This window comes from Vanellus vanellus (assembly GCF_965231255.1).
Source record: "Vanellus vanellus genome assembly, chromosome: 2".
Classification (NCBI taxonomy): Eukaryota; Metazoa; Chordata; class Aves; order Charadriiformes; family Charadriidae; genus Vanellus; species Vanellus vanellus.
In genome coordinates this window covers 158036072-158052366 of record NC_138906.1, presented here as the reverse complement: position 1 = coordinate 158052366, position 16295 = coordinate 158036072, and positions in this window count along the sequence as shown.

Here is a 16295-nt window from a genome sequence, read left to right as displayed (position 1 = left end):
GCAGGCTGGCAGCTGCCAACTGGGCCCAGAAATGTAAAGCCCATGGGGGAAAGGGCAAGCTGTGCCCCAGGCTTGCCGATGGGAAGGGGAATTTGGAGATTTTGCTCCTGGGATGACTTGAATGGCTGGATAAAACCACCAAAACTGAAATGATACTTTTTTAGCATTGAGCTCCTCGGGGGCGCCCACCTGTGGTCCTTTTTCTCTGAGAGCGGGACCTCCCTCAGGCTATGTACTTGTCGCAGCACAACCATGTTGAAGATGTCTCTCTATCACACTATAATAATACTTAAAAGTGATGAAGCTATGTAACACGTCAGGATCTGCAGGCATAATTGGTAAAAGAACGAGCAAAACAAATCACACACAAATGGAGCGGCACACTCCGGCTTGAAAAAGGAAGGGGGAATCCTTGCAGTGGCAAATTTGAGTGGATTTTGAAGAAGGGAAAGACTAGTAGTTTCTCATGTGGGAAAAAGGAGACTGAAAACAAATGGGTAGACTTGAATGAATATAGGCAAAAACAGAAGCCAGTAAGAGAAAGGGGGGTTGGTTCCTTCATCAGATCAGCCAGTTTAGGCTAAAAGTCAAGATCCTGACAGCTAAAGGGGTCAAGCACAGGTTTCTCTATATGGTAAAGACACGGGTATCATCCAGCGATGATAGTTATTCCCACAATGATGAAATAAACTCTGGGGCAGCAGAGGCATCTGTAATCACAGGCATCTACCTGTAAAAACATGTTCACAGCAGGAGCTGCTTTTCCCCAGTTTGAACTAGAGTCATGACAGCTGTCAGCAAGTTTTATGTTTAAACCACTTAAGACTGAACCTCTTAAATACATCTGCACTTCATTTCCTATGTTCAGTTTACTAATGTGCCCTGTGACTGCTAAAAATGGCTTTTTTAATGGACTGAGCTCCACAGAGTCACTCAGTATGGTGTGAGAGCAAATTAAACTGTGTATAACCCTTAGAGCAAACATAAGAAGAACCAAAGATTTTAAGTTACTGGAACCAACATAAACCTCCTGAAGACTAAGATATATCAATTGACATACATGAACCAGCAACTACTGAAAATAATACCAAGTGCATAATCAGAACTGTACCAAGGACGAGTGCAAGCTTAAGTGGCTAATAGAAAGAAGAACAGTGTTTAAGAAAACAGACTGAAGCAGAATTCTGTGAATGAAGGTAATGGTATGATGACTTCAGGATTAGAGTAAAATTTCATCTTCTGCTTTACTGAAGACTACCTAAACCCCCTCTTCACCCCCAGTGGATCCTGCTTTATGCAGCTTTAAGGTTACTTGCGTTAACTCAGTGACAACATGTAAATGTAACCCACTAGAGAACATCAACTTTCTGTCTCATTCAAGTCACCCTGTAGCCACTGTGTCTGAGCCAGAGGAGAGGGCAGTAGTACATGGCTGGTACAGAAGGAGTGGGGGGTGTCTCTTCAGCTGCGGGCTGTAATTAGATCATTAGGTAACCAACAAAATGCTTGTTCTTCTTCCACCCCAAGAAATCATCTTATGTTGGTGAAATACTCATGCAAAATGTCTTTCAGGATTATGTAGTTCATGAGTCATTTTTCTTGATACTTATATTCAGAGTGGTTAGCTCTGGGAATTGAAGCAATTACAGAGTTATGGTTTTGAATGCAATACTCACAGAAGCATCTGCTTGAGGCTCAGATGTCATCACAACATTTCCATATTTCCAGCCAAGACACTGAAAGTGGGTGGCTCCCCACTATGTTTTCATTTACTCTCACTGCCCTGGCTATGGTGAAGATCTTGACATATTTGCATTTCTTTGTTCACTGTAAGAGCTATCTTTTATTGCTTACATTATTATAAATAAGAAGGTGTTTCTGTAGATAGGTAGAGCTACTGATTTTTTGCTATGGTCTTATTTTCCAACTTTACGAAACAACCTGTTTTTTTTCTGTTTTGTATTTATGTGCATTCTTGAACTTTGTGAAGAATTTTGTTTCTAGAATAAGAAACTTCTTATTTCACTTGTGAAGCACTGTCAAGATGACTACTATGAAACGTCTTTTAATGATTTAAATCTCACAGCGGGAAATATGAACAGGCTGAAACAATTTCTAAAATTCCGTAACAACTTCACAACTAGGAAACAAAGGCACCCGAGAAGAGGTTGGAGTTGAGCAGACTTTTCTCTTAGTCCTTCTCCAGAAGCAGCTTCACTCAGCAAAATACTGTTTTCAGGCTCAGACAGCCAGCAGTTGGCAGGGCAGCGATGTGATCTTGGAATAACCAGAAATGGTTGGGTGAACTCCAGGGTATAAAAAGTAAATCACTTGATGAAGACTTTGCTGGTTTTGCAGAAGTAAGCATCATATGTATGCCGTCTTAAAATGCAGACTCCTTGAACACAAGACATGCTCCCAGTTCATGGTCACAACTACCCTGGCAGTACGTGTATCAGGACCGACATCTGAGGTATCAGACCTATTGCTTATATGCTGCACATCTGACCAGCATATGCTGTGTGAGACTGAGCCTCGCTGTCCGTGGGCATGCTACCTGTGACATAGAGCCTGGTCTCACTGCACATCTGGTTAATGGTCATTTACCCACACTGGTAGATAGATGGAGAAAGTCTGGTGTGTAGACTAAAAGATGAAAAAAAAAAAGTATCTGTCCATATGTTTCATTAATCATCATGAGAAGAAGCAGAGCCTGGTAAATGTTTGGAAGAGGAAGGTGGTAGGGCTCCTGAAAAGTGAGAAGGATTATTAATGAAACTGCAGTTATTCAGAATTAGAGATGCTTTGAGCTTTGAAGCAAGAGGCCATTTGCTTAAAAAGCTGTAATCATTGCATATATATTGGTGGGTGTGTGAAGGAACATAAAACTGTTATCCTTCATATGGGGGTTTTATTATATTGAGAAGTTGGGTGGTTTAATTCATTTTTCTAACAAAGTAGTGCAGTGCAGTTTGATATTTTCAAGACTGATCACTGTGAATAACTCTGCAGATGTTTTCAGTATGTTTTTAATAATTGTCAAAAACAGCTTAAAGTCTCAGCAACGGCAAAACCATTATCCAATATATTTGTGTCGGTTTAGGCCTAATCGGCTACTGGGGACCTGGGGGACCCCAGATGGGACCAACAGATACTCCCCTCTACCTCTCTTCAAAGAGAGAGGCAGAGGAAGGAAAAAGAGACATATGAGTTTAGAAGGAACTAAACTACTTTAATGAAATATTAAGAATAAAATAAAAAGAAATAATGAAATATATACAAAACCGTATCAAGCTCCCGAGATGACAATCACATCATCAGCTGCCACTAAGGAAGTCCCAGACTGGACTCAGTGACGGATGGGAACTAGATTCTGGATCTGCATTCAGGATCAGGATCAAAGGCAGATGAACAGAGAGAGTCCTCCTTCGACACCAGCCATTGAAGAAAGAGAGAGCTGACCCTTTGATCCCTCAGCTTTTATACTGAGCATGAGGCAGACGAGATGGAATTCCCTGTTGGTCAGTTTTGGGTCACCTGTCCTGTCCGCTTCTCCCTGCAGGTGGGACCCCACTACGCTTTTCCTCTTCCGACCCTCCAACGGGGCAAATCACCAACTGAGCTGGCCTTGGGGGTTATAGCAGTAAGTATAAGCAAGAGCCTCCCTGCATACCATGTGTCGGCATCAGCTAGAAACATAGGTCTTATCACTCTGAGAGTGAACAGTGTCTGCACAATATGCTGTTAATTTCAGTAGTTAGAAGAGGCCCAGCTAAGAAGCGAAGTTACTGAACAAAATTGGTTCTGTTTTACCTCAAACCAGGATAATATGTAATGCACGAATTGGAATTCCACTAAGAAGTTTAAAATATTACACAGTACATCATGAAAGTTCATCCTGATGACATACTGTGTTTATAACATGTTCAAAGGGATGTTTACCAATAATTTCTCTCTAGCCCAGCAGGAAGATTGTAAAAAAATTTGTCTGTTATTAATGCATAATTAGGGAATTAAAGCAAGTAGCTATTATGTTCTTCACAGTCTGATAGTACAGAACATTTGAGAGCACCTCTTTGAGGGTGGGCAAAGCTGTAATACCTGGGGAGTCCAGGCTGTAATTTAAAGTTATTTAGGCTTGAGGAATACAGGCAACATACAGGCCAGTGGCCACATGCCCCATGTGTCAGCCCCAACAGCTACATCTATAAGCACTTGTCCCCTTCTTGTTTCTGTTTTCCCTATAAGTCTGGAATTCTGCTGTCTATTTTTCTATCATGTTGTCTCTTAGATTGCATGATATGACTTTTTAATATATTATCAATGTGTTTACCTATATTTCTTACTATAGAGGGTGGGCAAGTTTTCAGTCTATGAAACCCACAATCACGCGTCAGCTGACTGGAACAGAAGGAAGAAAAAGGAAAAGCTAACTCATTATTTTAGAATTACAATCCTCACACAAGCAGTGACAGAGTTTTGTGTTTTAATCTGATTTTGAAGTTTTATTCCATAGACATTTCCTAGTCATGTGTTGTTGAAGACAGCAAAATGTTTTCATGAGGCACTACGGGCATATACAGTCCTCAGGCTTTGAGGTGTGAAGGTGGCAATGTGGGAATAGGGTTAATAGACTACAGAGAAGGGTGTCCTGGTTTGAGTACCTGTTTTACCTCAAACCAGGACAAAGGGTAAAAGAGGCTAAAGAACCTGGAGACAGAGGTAGGGTAGAGAAGCATATCAATGTTGCAATGGCATTTACTAAGAAAATCTTTCTTTTTGTGCAGTGACACAGCATTTAACAGGAATGCGGCCTCTGTAGTGTCTCTCTCCACATGCAATCCAAATGGATCTTTCTCTTTACCTCTTTACCTCACCTGGATCCCAGAGGCCATTTCTCCCCATCATTTGCTCAGAGACCAGTTTGTTTCTGCATAGCTGGAACTCAGATTCACCCACAAGACAATCAAGTTCAGTATGGAGCAGTGCTGAAGCAGGATGTGCACTGACTCTATAAACAGAAAAGCAGCTCATATTTGTGAAATCCCATGAGCTGGAAGTGCAAATTCAACAATCGTCCATCCATGTGCTAGTATTTCAGAACAGGTGAGCTCTTGAGGGCAGATAGAAAGGACAAGCCAGACGACCAGAAAGGAAGAGTAGAGGGAGCTTAGCAAATAACAACAACAACAAAAAAATCTTATGAGACAGGGATTAATCCACATTGACTTTGCTGAGAGTGAGCTTTTCCTGCTGCTGAGCTAACTTACTTCCCAAGAGGGTTAATTGCCACATACTAAGTTCCACATGGTTTCATAACAAAAAATATTGCTTGCCAATAAAAGTGGTTTGCATATAAATCATTTGACATCTATAAATGTCAAGGATAGGTGAAGTGTATGACTGAAAATTATGGGCTGGAATTGTCAGTAAAAATGGGGACAGCTTGTAATTACAGGCTCTGGAGAGGCACATTACAGCGAGATGCCCGACCTACAAAACTTGATGGAGAGAATTCACACAGCTGGCAAGTTCCATTTAGCAGGTTTTTTGGTTGGTTGGTTGGTTACTTTGTAAACCAAATATTGTCTCTTTAGACTGTAGGAGCATGTAATAAAAACTTCTGATAATTCATCATCTCGAGGTACAGGTTAAGTTCTGTATATTCTCCCTGCTATCCGTCTTCCCTGTTTCTTTTCAGTCCTTTCTGCATCTACTCTAATTTCTCACTAGGAGGTGCAATTGCTTCTTAAGATTTAAAAACTGGAAAAAGTACTCCTAGACAAAATAATCTTTTGGATTGGATAACTGAATACTTTTCTCTGAAGTCCAAGCTTAATTTAGTGGCACTAGTCTCTTATTTCACCTCCTTAAGGATACTGGTTTTTATAGTGATTCACCTTTGTCCTGGTTTGAGGTAAAACAGAACCAATTTTGTTCAGCAACATCGCTTCTTAGCTGGGCCTCTTCTAACTACTGAAATTAACAGCATATTGTGCAGACACTGTTCACTCTCAGAGTGATAAGACCTATGTTTATAGCTGATGCCGAGACATGGTATGCAGGGAGGCTCTTGCTTATACTTACTGCTATAACCCCCAGGGCCAGCTCAGTTGGTGATTTGCCCCGTTGGAGGGTCAGAAGTGGAAAAGCGTAGAGGGATCCCACCTGCAGGGAGGAGCGGACAGGACTGGTGACCCAAAACTGACCAACAGGGAATTCCATCTCGTCTGCCTCATGCTCAGTATAAAAGCTGAGGGATCAAAGGGTCAGCTCTCTCTTTCTTCAGTGGCTGGTGTCGAAGGAGGACTCTCTCTGTTCATCTGCCTTTGATCCCAATCCTGAATGCAGATCCAGAATCTAGTTCCCATCCGTCACTGAGTCCAGTCTGGGACTTCCTTAGTGGCAGCTGATGATGTGATTTTCATCTCAGGAGCTTGATACGGTTTTGTATATATTTCATTATTTCTTTTTATTTTATTCTTAATATTTCATTAAAGTAGTTTAGTTCCTTCTAAACTCATAAGTCTCTTTATCTCTCTCCTTCCTCTGTTTGAAGAGAGATGTGGGGGAGAGCATCTGTCATTCCACCCAAAGCACGACAGCCCTGCCCAGATGAGGGTATCAGAGGCCACTTTGCTCAGGTAACTTTACTGTCTAAGCAAAAACTCTTCATGCAGGATAAACACAAGTGAAAAGCAAAACCCCAAAAATTTGTTGGCCAAAACACATAACAAATACAGAGCTATAACTCTGCATAATGGGCTACTGGGCTGAGCATATGCTCACTGCCCCAGGTTAGACACCCTACGACTCCGCTTTCTATAAGATCATCAGTCAAGAGGGGAGAGGCTGACCTCCATTGCTCTGTGGAACAGAGTCATCCTCAGTGTTGCTGAGCTGTAGTCTTCTGATCTGATTTGTTTTTTAGGATTTTATGTCTTTCATGTCAGAATTCTCCTCTGATCCTTATGCAACTAACCGTTACAATTTCAACAGCTTCACTTCTGCTTTTTATTCTTCTTATCTGACAAGGCTTTAGTTCATGTATTTTCTCACATCTTAACGATTTTCTCAATAAAAGTGACTGAAATTCACTCAGCTGCGCTACATCAGACTCGGCCTTGGATGAGAGACAGAGGAACCCTTAGATGAAAGGTTGCACTGCCTTCTAACTTACTGTTCCTCCACCAGAGGGGTGTTACCTCTACCTCAAAGGAAGCTCACTATGTAGTCACTCTATGGTGGGACAATTCAGATACCCACAACCATGGCTCAAGCCTGCTTCAGTGCTATAATTATAAACAGCTGCCAAAACTGCAGCCTATCTCTGCCCTTCTTGTCTGCCTCACCATCTCTAAACAGGCACTGCTGAATGTCCTAGCTATGCCTCTGCTCTAGCTTATTCCACATGTTTTTGTCAATGCCGAGTCCATGTCCTGTGGATTCTGTCTTCCCTAGCTTAGGGCAGGTCCTTGGCTCCCAAATTTGTTCTTCTGAATTTAAGACCGGGCTGATTTTCAAGAATGCCAGCCTCTTTCAGCACAGTCAATGCTGATGAGCAGAATCAGGCTTGCTGGTCGTCCTTCCTGGCCTGCCTCTTGCTCTAGAGAGAGGATGGTTCCCTCACAAATAATGTGTGGGGCAGGCGATGGACATCCTCTGTACAGCCATTGAGGAGCGCAGGCTTTGTAGAGCTGCTGTCTGTATTCGAGCTGCCTGCTACAACCAGCCACAAACACAGGGACTGGTGGAAAGCCAAGAGGACTCACACTCTAGTTGGGTGGAACTGGCTAGTTCACTGAAAGCAAGGAGAAAACCATGGTGGTTAGCAAGTACACAGCAAGGACTGGCGGGATGAGCAGTGTCTCCAAAGGTGCTTTACCCATGGAAGAGCTTGGTAAGTCTCTAGATACTCTCAAGCCCTGCTGTCAAAGTGTAGATGAATATTCCTGCATGAAACCCTTGTAGGAAGCACTTTAACAGCATTTGTGGCCTCCTACAGGACCTGTGATGAGCCGATAGTCACCTCTAGTGGGACAAGAGCTGTGTCCCTTTCCTCCAGACCAGGAGTTTAGGCTACAGTCACTGCATTTCCCACTGCATTCTCTTGTAACAGGTCTGAGTTACAACAGCTGCAGGTTGGCTTCATCTCCAGGACAACAGCAGAGGTAACCAGCAATCATGTAGCTTTCAAAAGGAGAAAGAAGTGCATAATGAGTACAAATGTATTGCAGGGGAAACATATACATCAAGAAACATAAACACACTGAATTTGCCTGAAATTAAACATGCTTCCCCAAAGGTTCTTTCAGGAACAATCTCAAGTTTGTTTTTCTTAGGTAAAACTGGGATGATTTTCAAGAATGCTGGTTGCTTTCAGCTTCCATCCATGCTGGGGATATTGATACTTCTGGGTTGTCCAGAAATGAGCCTAACAGTACCCCAAGGTTGAGCATTTTATTCTGCAGATACACAGCTATCACAGTGTCCTGATTACAGAAGTACTTCTCTACTAAGCATGCAGCATTAAGAAAAGAGAATGGAGCTGCGTTGAAAATCAACATGTAAATGAGATTTTACAAGACTCAAGCTTTAGACTTCCTTGTTTCAAACTCTGAAGTTTGGAAAAAATGACACAAAGTATCTAGGGCCTAAAGGTAAGAAAAGGGGTTAAATATGGATTTAAGTACGGCTCTGTATGGTGCAGTTGTATGTGAACAGTGCTGCCTTAAATGAGATCTGCAGTTTTGAGTCAGTAACATTCCCTGTACAAAGGGATATCTGGGGTTTTTGCCTTTCTTATAAAGGCACGGGAACAAATTCTACTGTTAGGTGCTGCTGTATTTCTAGAGTCAGACTTAGTTTCCTATTATCTCAAAAGCTGAAGTGACCAATAGGATATTTTCAATCAACATTTATTTCAATACATGTAATTATCAACTATTTTATATAGGAAGTATTTCAGTTACTTTAGAATCCTAAAAACAGCTGAGGTAGGGCTGTCTAAGCAGCAACCACACTGGGGCTGGATCTCCATCTCCAGAGAGCCCCCAGAAGCACTGCCGTGCAAGTTAAGCCTCGCTGCAAAACTCTTTGCCAACCAACCCAGTCAGATCATGGTTACATTTCCCGAGCAGTCTTTGCTTGTGGCTAGTACCCCCTTCTTGTGGAGTTTTGCTAAATTACATGTCAAAACTCTCCCTATATTTTGTCTCTAAATCAGGGTCTGATTCACAGCCGTGCTGCTGCCTGCGTGTGATACTTTGCAATAAAACAGGCCAAAGCTAGATGGGAGTTGATTTCAGTAGAGCAGCTTAACTTACTTTCAATTTAATCACTAATTTCTGTTTATTTTTCTGCCTTTTAGTTTTCTTTTAACTGCTTGATGCAGATTTTTTTTTTTTAAATCTAATGGGTTACTTGAGGCTCATCTGCTTTATGTATTTTTAAGGTCGCACGTCTTTGAAGCTCTCTTGACACTTCAGTCAATATTAAATGAGGGACTGTGTCATGGTGGCGTGGTTTAGGTCCTCAAACCAGGACACATGGAAAGAAGCAACTGTGAAAATCACTAAACATGCATATCCATGACAGTGCTGTAGCACGAAGTATTAAAGTAGTAATCTTTGGACGTATAAATGAGCAGAGTGAGTAGGGAAAGTAAAATTATTTCACTGCAGTATATGGCATTGCTGACAAAGATACCAGAATGGCCTGTGGGAATTTCTGGTCTCATGGGCAAAAATCAACCTTATTAGTTGAAAAAAAGATGAACAAAAGAGCACCACCCCTGATTTTTTAGACTGGAGAAAATGCATTTCACTAGGATGTTTAAGAAATTCATTGTGTTGAATTTGTCAAATAAATGACTGAAAAGTGACTGGATTATATCAGAGAAACCCCTTTGGGTTAAAAATATACTGTGTGTGAATGGGTTCTTTAATCAAACAGCAGTGGCTCAAAAGCAGTGGCTGCCAACTGATCCAGAGTCATTCAAATGAGGAATAAGGCCCAAACGTTTAATGCTGAGAGTGATTAATGCCTGGCACCGACTCTCAGGAGAGTTGATAGAGCCATCTCTTTATGTCTGTAAATCAGGTGTCACGTTGTACGTATTTTAGCCAATGACAAGCTATGCTTTTATTCAACACAAGTAATGGGGTTAAATACAGAGGTAAATGGTTGACACAAGATGGTTTGTATTATATGTGACACTTTAAATGACTGTGCCCCTCCTGGAACTTAATTCTATGAATTTGTGTTCTCTTGTGATTACAAAACCATCTGTTTACCAGTGTGAGAGAGAAGTAGAGTTAACAAAGGAAGGAGTTCTCCTCACGCTCCTGAGATACCCTGTCAGCATCTATAAAATGCCAAGGGATACTAATTAAGTGAAATGGTAGGAAAAATCCCAATACAAAACCTAAGTACTTGACTGTAGCAGAGATGTGTAAATGCCAGATTTGATGGTAGAAGCAGAGTAACAGGTGAGTGTTACAACATCCTACTTGAAAATACTAGCTGGCAACCTTAAAGCAAAATGCAGCTTTGCTCCTCAGAGGGAAAAATGAGTTTGTTACTTCTTGATAGCTGACATAATGAAATGAAGATGAGTATGGCTCTACCAGTGGAATGAAAGGGAGGAACTGCTTCCTCCGTGAGCAAGTAACTGAGCTGAGCTTGTAAAGAGAACTCCCAAACATACAGTAACTGCAAGAAGACAAGAAAAACCAAGGCAAGTCTGAAGCAAATGCATCAGAGGGACAAATAAGGGACTAGAAAAAGGGGGCTTCTTCCATTTTATTGTCTACAGCAGTTCCCTTTTACTAACATCTGTTTTCCATTTACTCTATATTGCTACTGTCTGGGCTTGGATGTGGAGAATCATAGAATGCTTTGGGGTGGAAGGGACCTTTAAGCATCATCTAGCCCAACCTTCCTGCTGTAGTCTGTAGGCAGGGACATCTTTCACTGGATCAGGTTGATCAAAGCCCCATCCAACCTGACTTTGAACACTTCCAATGATGGGGCATGCGCAACTTCTCTGGACAACCTGCTCCAGCATCTTAACCACCCTCATAGTAAAAAATTTCTTCCTTATGTCTAATGTAAATTTACCCTTTTTTAGTTTAAAACTGTTGCCCCATGTCCTATCAGTACAGCCCGAGTAAAAAGCCTTTCTCCCCCTTTGAGTACTGAAAGGCCGCAATAAGTTCCCCCCAGAGCCTTCTCTTCTCCAAGTCGAACAACCCCAACTCTCTCAACCTGTCCTCACAGGAGAGGTGTTCCAGCGCTCTGATCATTTTTGTGGCCCTCCTCTGGACCTGTTCCAACTGGTCCGTGTCTTTCCTGGGCTCCAGAGCTGGACGCAGTACTCCAGGTGGGGTCCCACAAAAGTGGAGTAGAGGGGAAGAACCACCTCCCTTGACCTGCTGGCCATGCTTCTTTTCATGCAGCCCAGCACGCAATTGTTTTTCTGGACCGCAAGTGCACATTGCTGACTTATGTCCAATTTTTCATCTACCAGTACCAAGCCCTTCTTGGCAGGATGCTCTCAATCCTTTCATCTCCCAGCCTGTATTGATACTGGGGATTGCCCCAGCCCAGGTGCAGGACATTGCACTTGGCCTTGTTGAACTTCATGAAGTTCACATGAGCACGCTCCTCAAGCCTGCCAAAGTCAAGATAGTCAGACTCAGCTGGGCTAGATGATCATTTGATGTCCCTTCCAACTTAAATAACATACTCTATTTTTTTTTTTTTTTAATATTTTGTTACCTGTGCCACCTTTAGTCCTGTTGGCTGGTGGCTAGGATGCTTCAAGTGTGAAAGCAAGAGATGTGTTACTGGAGAACAGCTTCTGTGCCAAAGCTGAAGTACTTCTACTAAAAGTGGGTCTCAGTAAGATAAGCCTCATCCTTTGCTGTTTACCAAAGGGCCAAACACAGGCACCAGGAGGGGCTGAGAGAGGGGCTCAGGGCGCTCTGACAGGAGAGCCAGGTCTGGACAAGGGGGGATCACAGAGCCTGCCCCTCAGGGAAGCAGACACAGGATGCTCCCTGCTGTCCTCCTACACACAGTGCCTTCTGCGCTGCTGACTGAGCTTTCCCTTGGTCTTGGTTGTTCCTCAGTCTTGCTAGGCCTTGATAAGCTGATTTACTCACAGCCTGAACACAGACCATGTTCTGGCATTTGAGGAATCCTGGTCTATAATTACCTAATGGGCTGTGGCAATGCAAATATTCCTGGGAGATCTAGTCTGAGAAAACAGTGCTGGGACTTTACTGAGAGAGTAACAAAGACAAAACATGGTCATTAGAGTCAAGTCAAGTGAGGTCTGCCCATTAATTTCCCCTGTGTGGGACACCAGCAGGCATTCTCGTCATTTGGAGCCAGAGCCAAAGAGAAGGTCCCGGAGAAGTCCTGATTTCACATTCAAAACCATGCAAGGGATTGTAATGACAAGCAGACCATGCAAGGAGTGTCTGAATTAGCGGGCAGTTCTGCTGTGAAAGAAGTCATTAGCTAAGGTCAAAATGGTTTTGGCCACATTCATGCTACCGTGCTGTGAAGAAAAAGAGTTAGCTACATGAATAATGGTATTTCTTGTTTCCTCTACATCCTGTTCCAAGATATAGGTGATGGGATACATAGTTAAAGATAAATTAACACCTTTCCCAGAACTGATCTCACCCACAAACTTCAGCTTCTCTGGCTCTTGTTTTCAGTATGTTTTTCCTCACAGATCAGACTGAACATTTTTTCTCAAGTTTGTCTTGTCCAATGACATTTCTTGGCTGAAGTTTCCTCTTCTCTGGCAGCAGCAGAACTGTACTTAATGCTTGAACACAACATGATGGCAGATTAAAATTGATGGCAGATTCAGCCCACCCCACATATGTGCCTCACACCAACATGGGATAAGTAAATGGCAAGTAAAGCAGCTTTTGGACCGCCGCAGTTTTCAGGCTCCTGTGATAAGGCAAGTTGTGTTTAGGGTTAGTTCGCTTTCAGATTTTAGATTTAAAACACTGTGGCACTAGCTCTTCTGTAAAGGTTTGGCAGACAGCCAGAGACACAACAATTTCAGCCAACCAGATTTAATCTGTCACTGCATATGTATCAGACACCTAAAGGTGAATCTGCAGCTGCAAGAAAATCCTGTTTTAATTTGATTTATTGTCATCTATGAAAACTTTGCATCAGTCCTTTTTTTCCTGAAGTAAATGGATGTTTCATTTTATTAGCTTTGCACAGTTTTAAATTTTCCATCTATAAATAAACCATACATGTATACACACACAAGTATATATTTGTAATTTTCTTTTGCATTTCCAATTAGCTCCGTAGAAGTTCCCATTATGAAAAGTCCTGCCTTTGCTGCACCAGTACCGAACGTGTTTGAGATTTCTAGTCCATTTTCAGACTTTCTGCTGATTTTAATTAATTTCTTTCCCAAACCTTTTCAGTTTCGTTGCTTGTCTGCTGGGTCCAGATTTGCCTGCTTTGAAGATCAGTTTGAGCAATTCTCCTTTCAATCTTGTATTATTGTGCATAATCACACACATTGTTCTGCACTATTTCAGAAAAACCAGAAACACAGTTCGATGTTTTAGTTTATTTTGTGACTGTTGCAGAGCAAAAAGCTAACTAAAAGTCAAGTCTTCAAAGCATTTCAAGGTCTATTGAAGAGTTTTGCATTTGAGGTGTTATTGACCAGTGTTGCCCTTTTCACTCAAGTGGATCATCAAATTGCAAGGCCTTGCCATGATTTTTTTTTCCACTTGAATAAAAATTGCTGACACAAATTAGATAATTATTAGTATAATCTTGTTCATTTGGAAAAAATGGGCATAAATCCTGCTTCTGTGTAGGCAGAAGCAGCAAACATCAGTAGGAGTCTTCATCACCCATAAAAGTGGGTGTGTGTGACTCCAGGGCCTGAATGAGAAAGACCATCTTTCAACTTCTTATCAAGATCACATCCATAAGTCTTTCCTCTCTTGTTAATGTGCATAGCTTACAGGCCATAGCCCATCCTCTTTTTTTTTTCAACTGCTAAAACCTTTCTGAATTTATCTTCCTTAGCTCTGGCTATGCATATTCCTGTGCAATTGAAAACAGATCTGGACTGAGGGGCTATTCAAGCTGATTGTCTCAAGGAAGTAGTCTGGAACTTCTCATGCTTTAAATTCAAAACAGCATGGAGAAGACACTATTTGAGATTAATAATGCACAATATATTATTAATTATTATTTATGAATAATTAATATTATTCAGAATCTTCCCTTTGTACCCACAGTAGTCTTTGGATAAAAATTGTGTTGGAGAAGTTATATTACAAAAATAATCATTGTACGTTTTGGTAAACATTTCAGAAAGTACAAAAAGTTCAGTCTATGGCTCTTATATAAATACAAAAGCTACCACTGGAAAGACAACCTTTTAATAAGACTTTTACATGCTTTTCTGACTGGCAGTCTTTTTAATTCTTCATTGCAAAATTAAAGCAAATGTTACAGCACTTCATGAGACAATAGAATAGCTGGCAGATCCCAAAAATGTCATCACTGATACATCAGACCTGAAAAATGAAACATCCACAGTCAGTAAGGCTGTGCTGGCATGGGCAGTTCAAAACAAAGTAAAAAATGGGAAGAAAAATAAGAAGCAAATGTAAGGAGAAATTAGTCGTTCACAAAGTCTCACATAAGTTAGTAAGTTTCCCTTTTAATTCTGGGGCTGTTAAAAAAATTATAAGTGATATAAGGGGAAAAAATCCAAATTGTTCTGTGAGAATCCTTATAATTTTTTTCCTCCAACTGTCTAATTAGCCCAGTCTCAGCTGCAAAATGGCAACACTCTCAGTGTGGAAATAATATAAACCAAAATCCAATTTTTAAAGTTCCCAGAAGATATTGAGGACCTTTTTTGCATTATAACAACCAAATGAGTCAGACTTTTCCTCCTGTATAGAGGCAACCTGAATATTGTCTAAAGACAGCAGAGCCCTGCTGAACAAGGTCAGCTCCCGCAAGAACATCACTTGCCTTTGATTCTCACCCTCAATGTGAGTCAGAAAAACAGCAGTGGGTAGAGCTGTAACAAGGTTGAATACATCCTGGATAAAATCTCAAGGTGGCGACCCTTCCCAGGAATGGGAATAAACTAGTACTTTCTGGCTTTGATATATGTGATGGAGAGCAGTGTAAGTATGTGTCAGGAGGCGTGCGTGTGCACAACAAGTGCTGCTCTTCATTATATAGTGATGTTTGTGTGTGTAGGACTGCTCCTCATCACACGCTGTGTCTCAGGAAGATGCTGTTACAGCTTGGACATTCGCCCTACACATTTTGCGGAATCACAGAGTTTTCAGAGTAGATGATCTAGAGATCATCTAGTCCCACTCCCCTGCTCAAGCAGGATTGCCCAGAGCACATTACTCAGGACTGCATCCAGGCGGGCCTTGAAAATCTCCAGAGAAGGGGACTCCACAACCTCCCTGGGCAGCCTGTGCCAATGCTCTGTCACCGAAACCGTAAAGAAATTTTTCCGTGTATTTGAACGGAACGTTCTGTGTTCTAACTTGTGCCCATTATCCCTCGTCCTGTCACTGGGAACCATTGAAAAGAACCTGGCTCCATCCTCCTTCAACTCACCCTTTAGATACTTGTACGCCATAATAAGGTCTCCCCTCAGCCTTCTCTTCTCCAGGCTAAAGAGTCCCAGCTCTCTCAGCCTTTCCTCATAAGGGAGATGCTCCAAGCCCTTAATCATCTTAGTTGCCCTTCGCTGGACTTGCTCCAGCAGTTCCCTGTCCCTCTTGAACTGGGGAGCCCAAAACTGGACACAGTATTCCAGTTGTGGCCTCACCAGTGCAGAGTAGAGGGGGAGAATGACCTCCTTCGACCTACTGGCCACACTCTTCCCTATGCAGCCCAGGATTCCATTGGCCTTTTTGGCGACAAGGGCACATTGCTGGGCCATGGATAATTTACTGTCTACTAGGACCCCCAGATCCTTCTCTTCAGAACTACATTTGTGCTGTGAAGCTCTCTTCCCGCCCCCGGGGACCTGCAGCAGGTGTCTCCCGTGAGCCACGTCTGCAGTGGCCCTTCAGTAAGCGATCCAGATTTTTTGAGGATGCTGACTATTCAATTAAATTGTTAGATAAGGCCCAGCTGCTACTTACTACATTCATAGCTGTCCTGAGTCACTGTCATTTTTCTAGGAAGTCTGAGGTTTATTTTAACAAATATCAGGATCAGGATTAAAGAACTCATTTTAGATA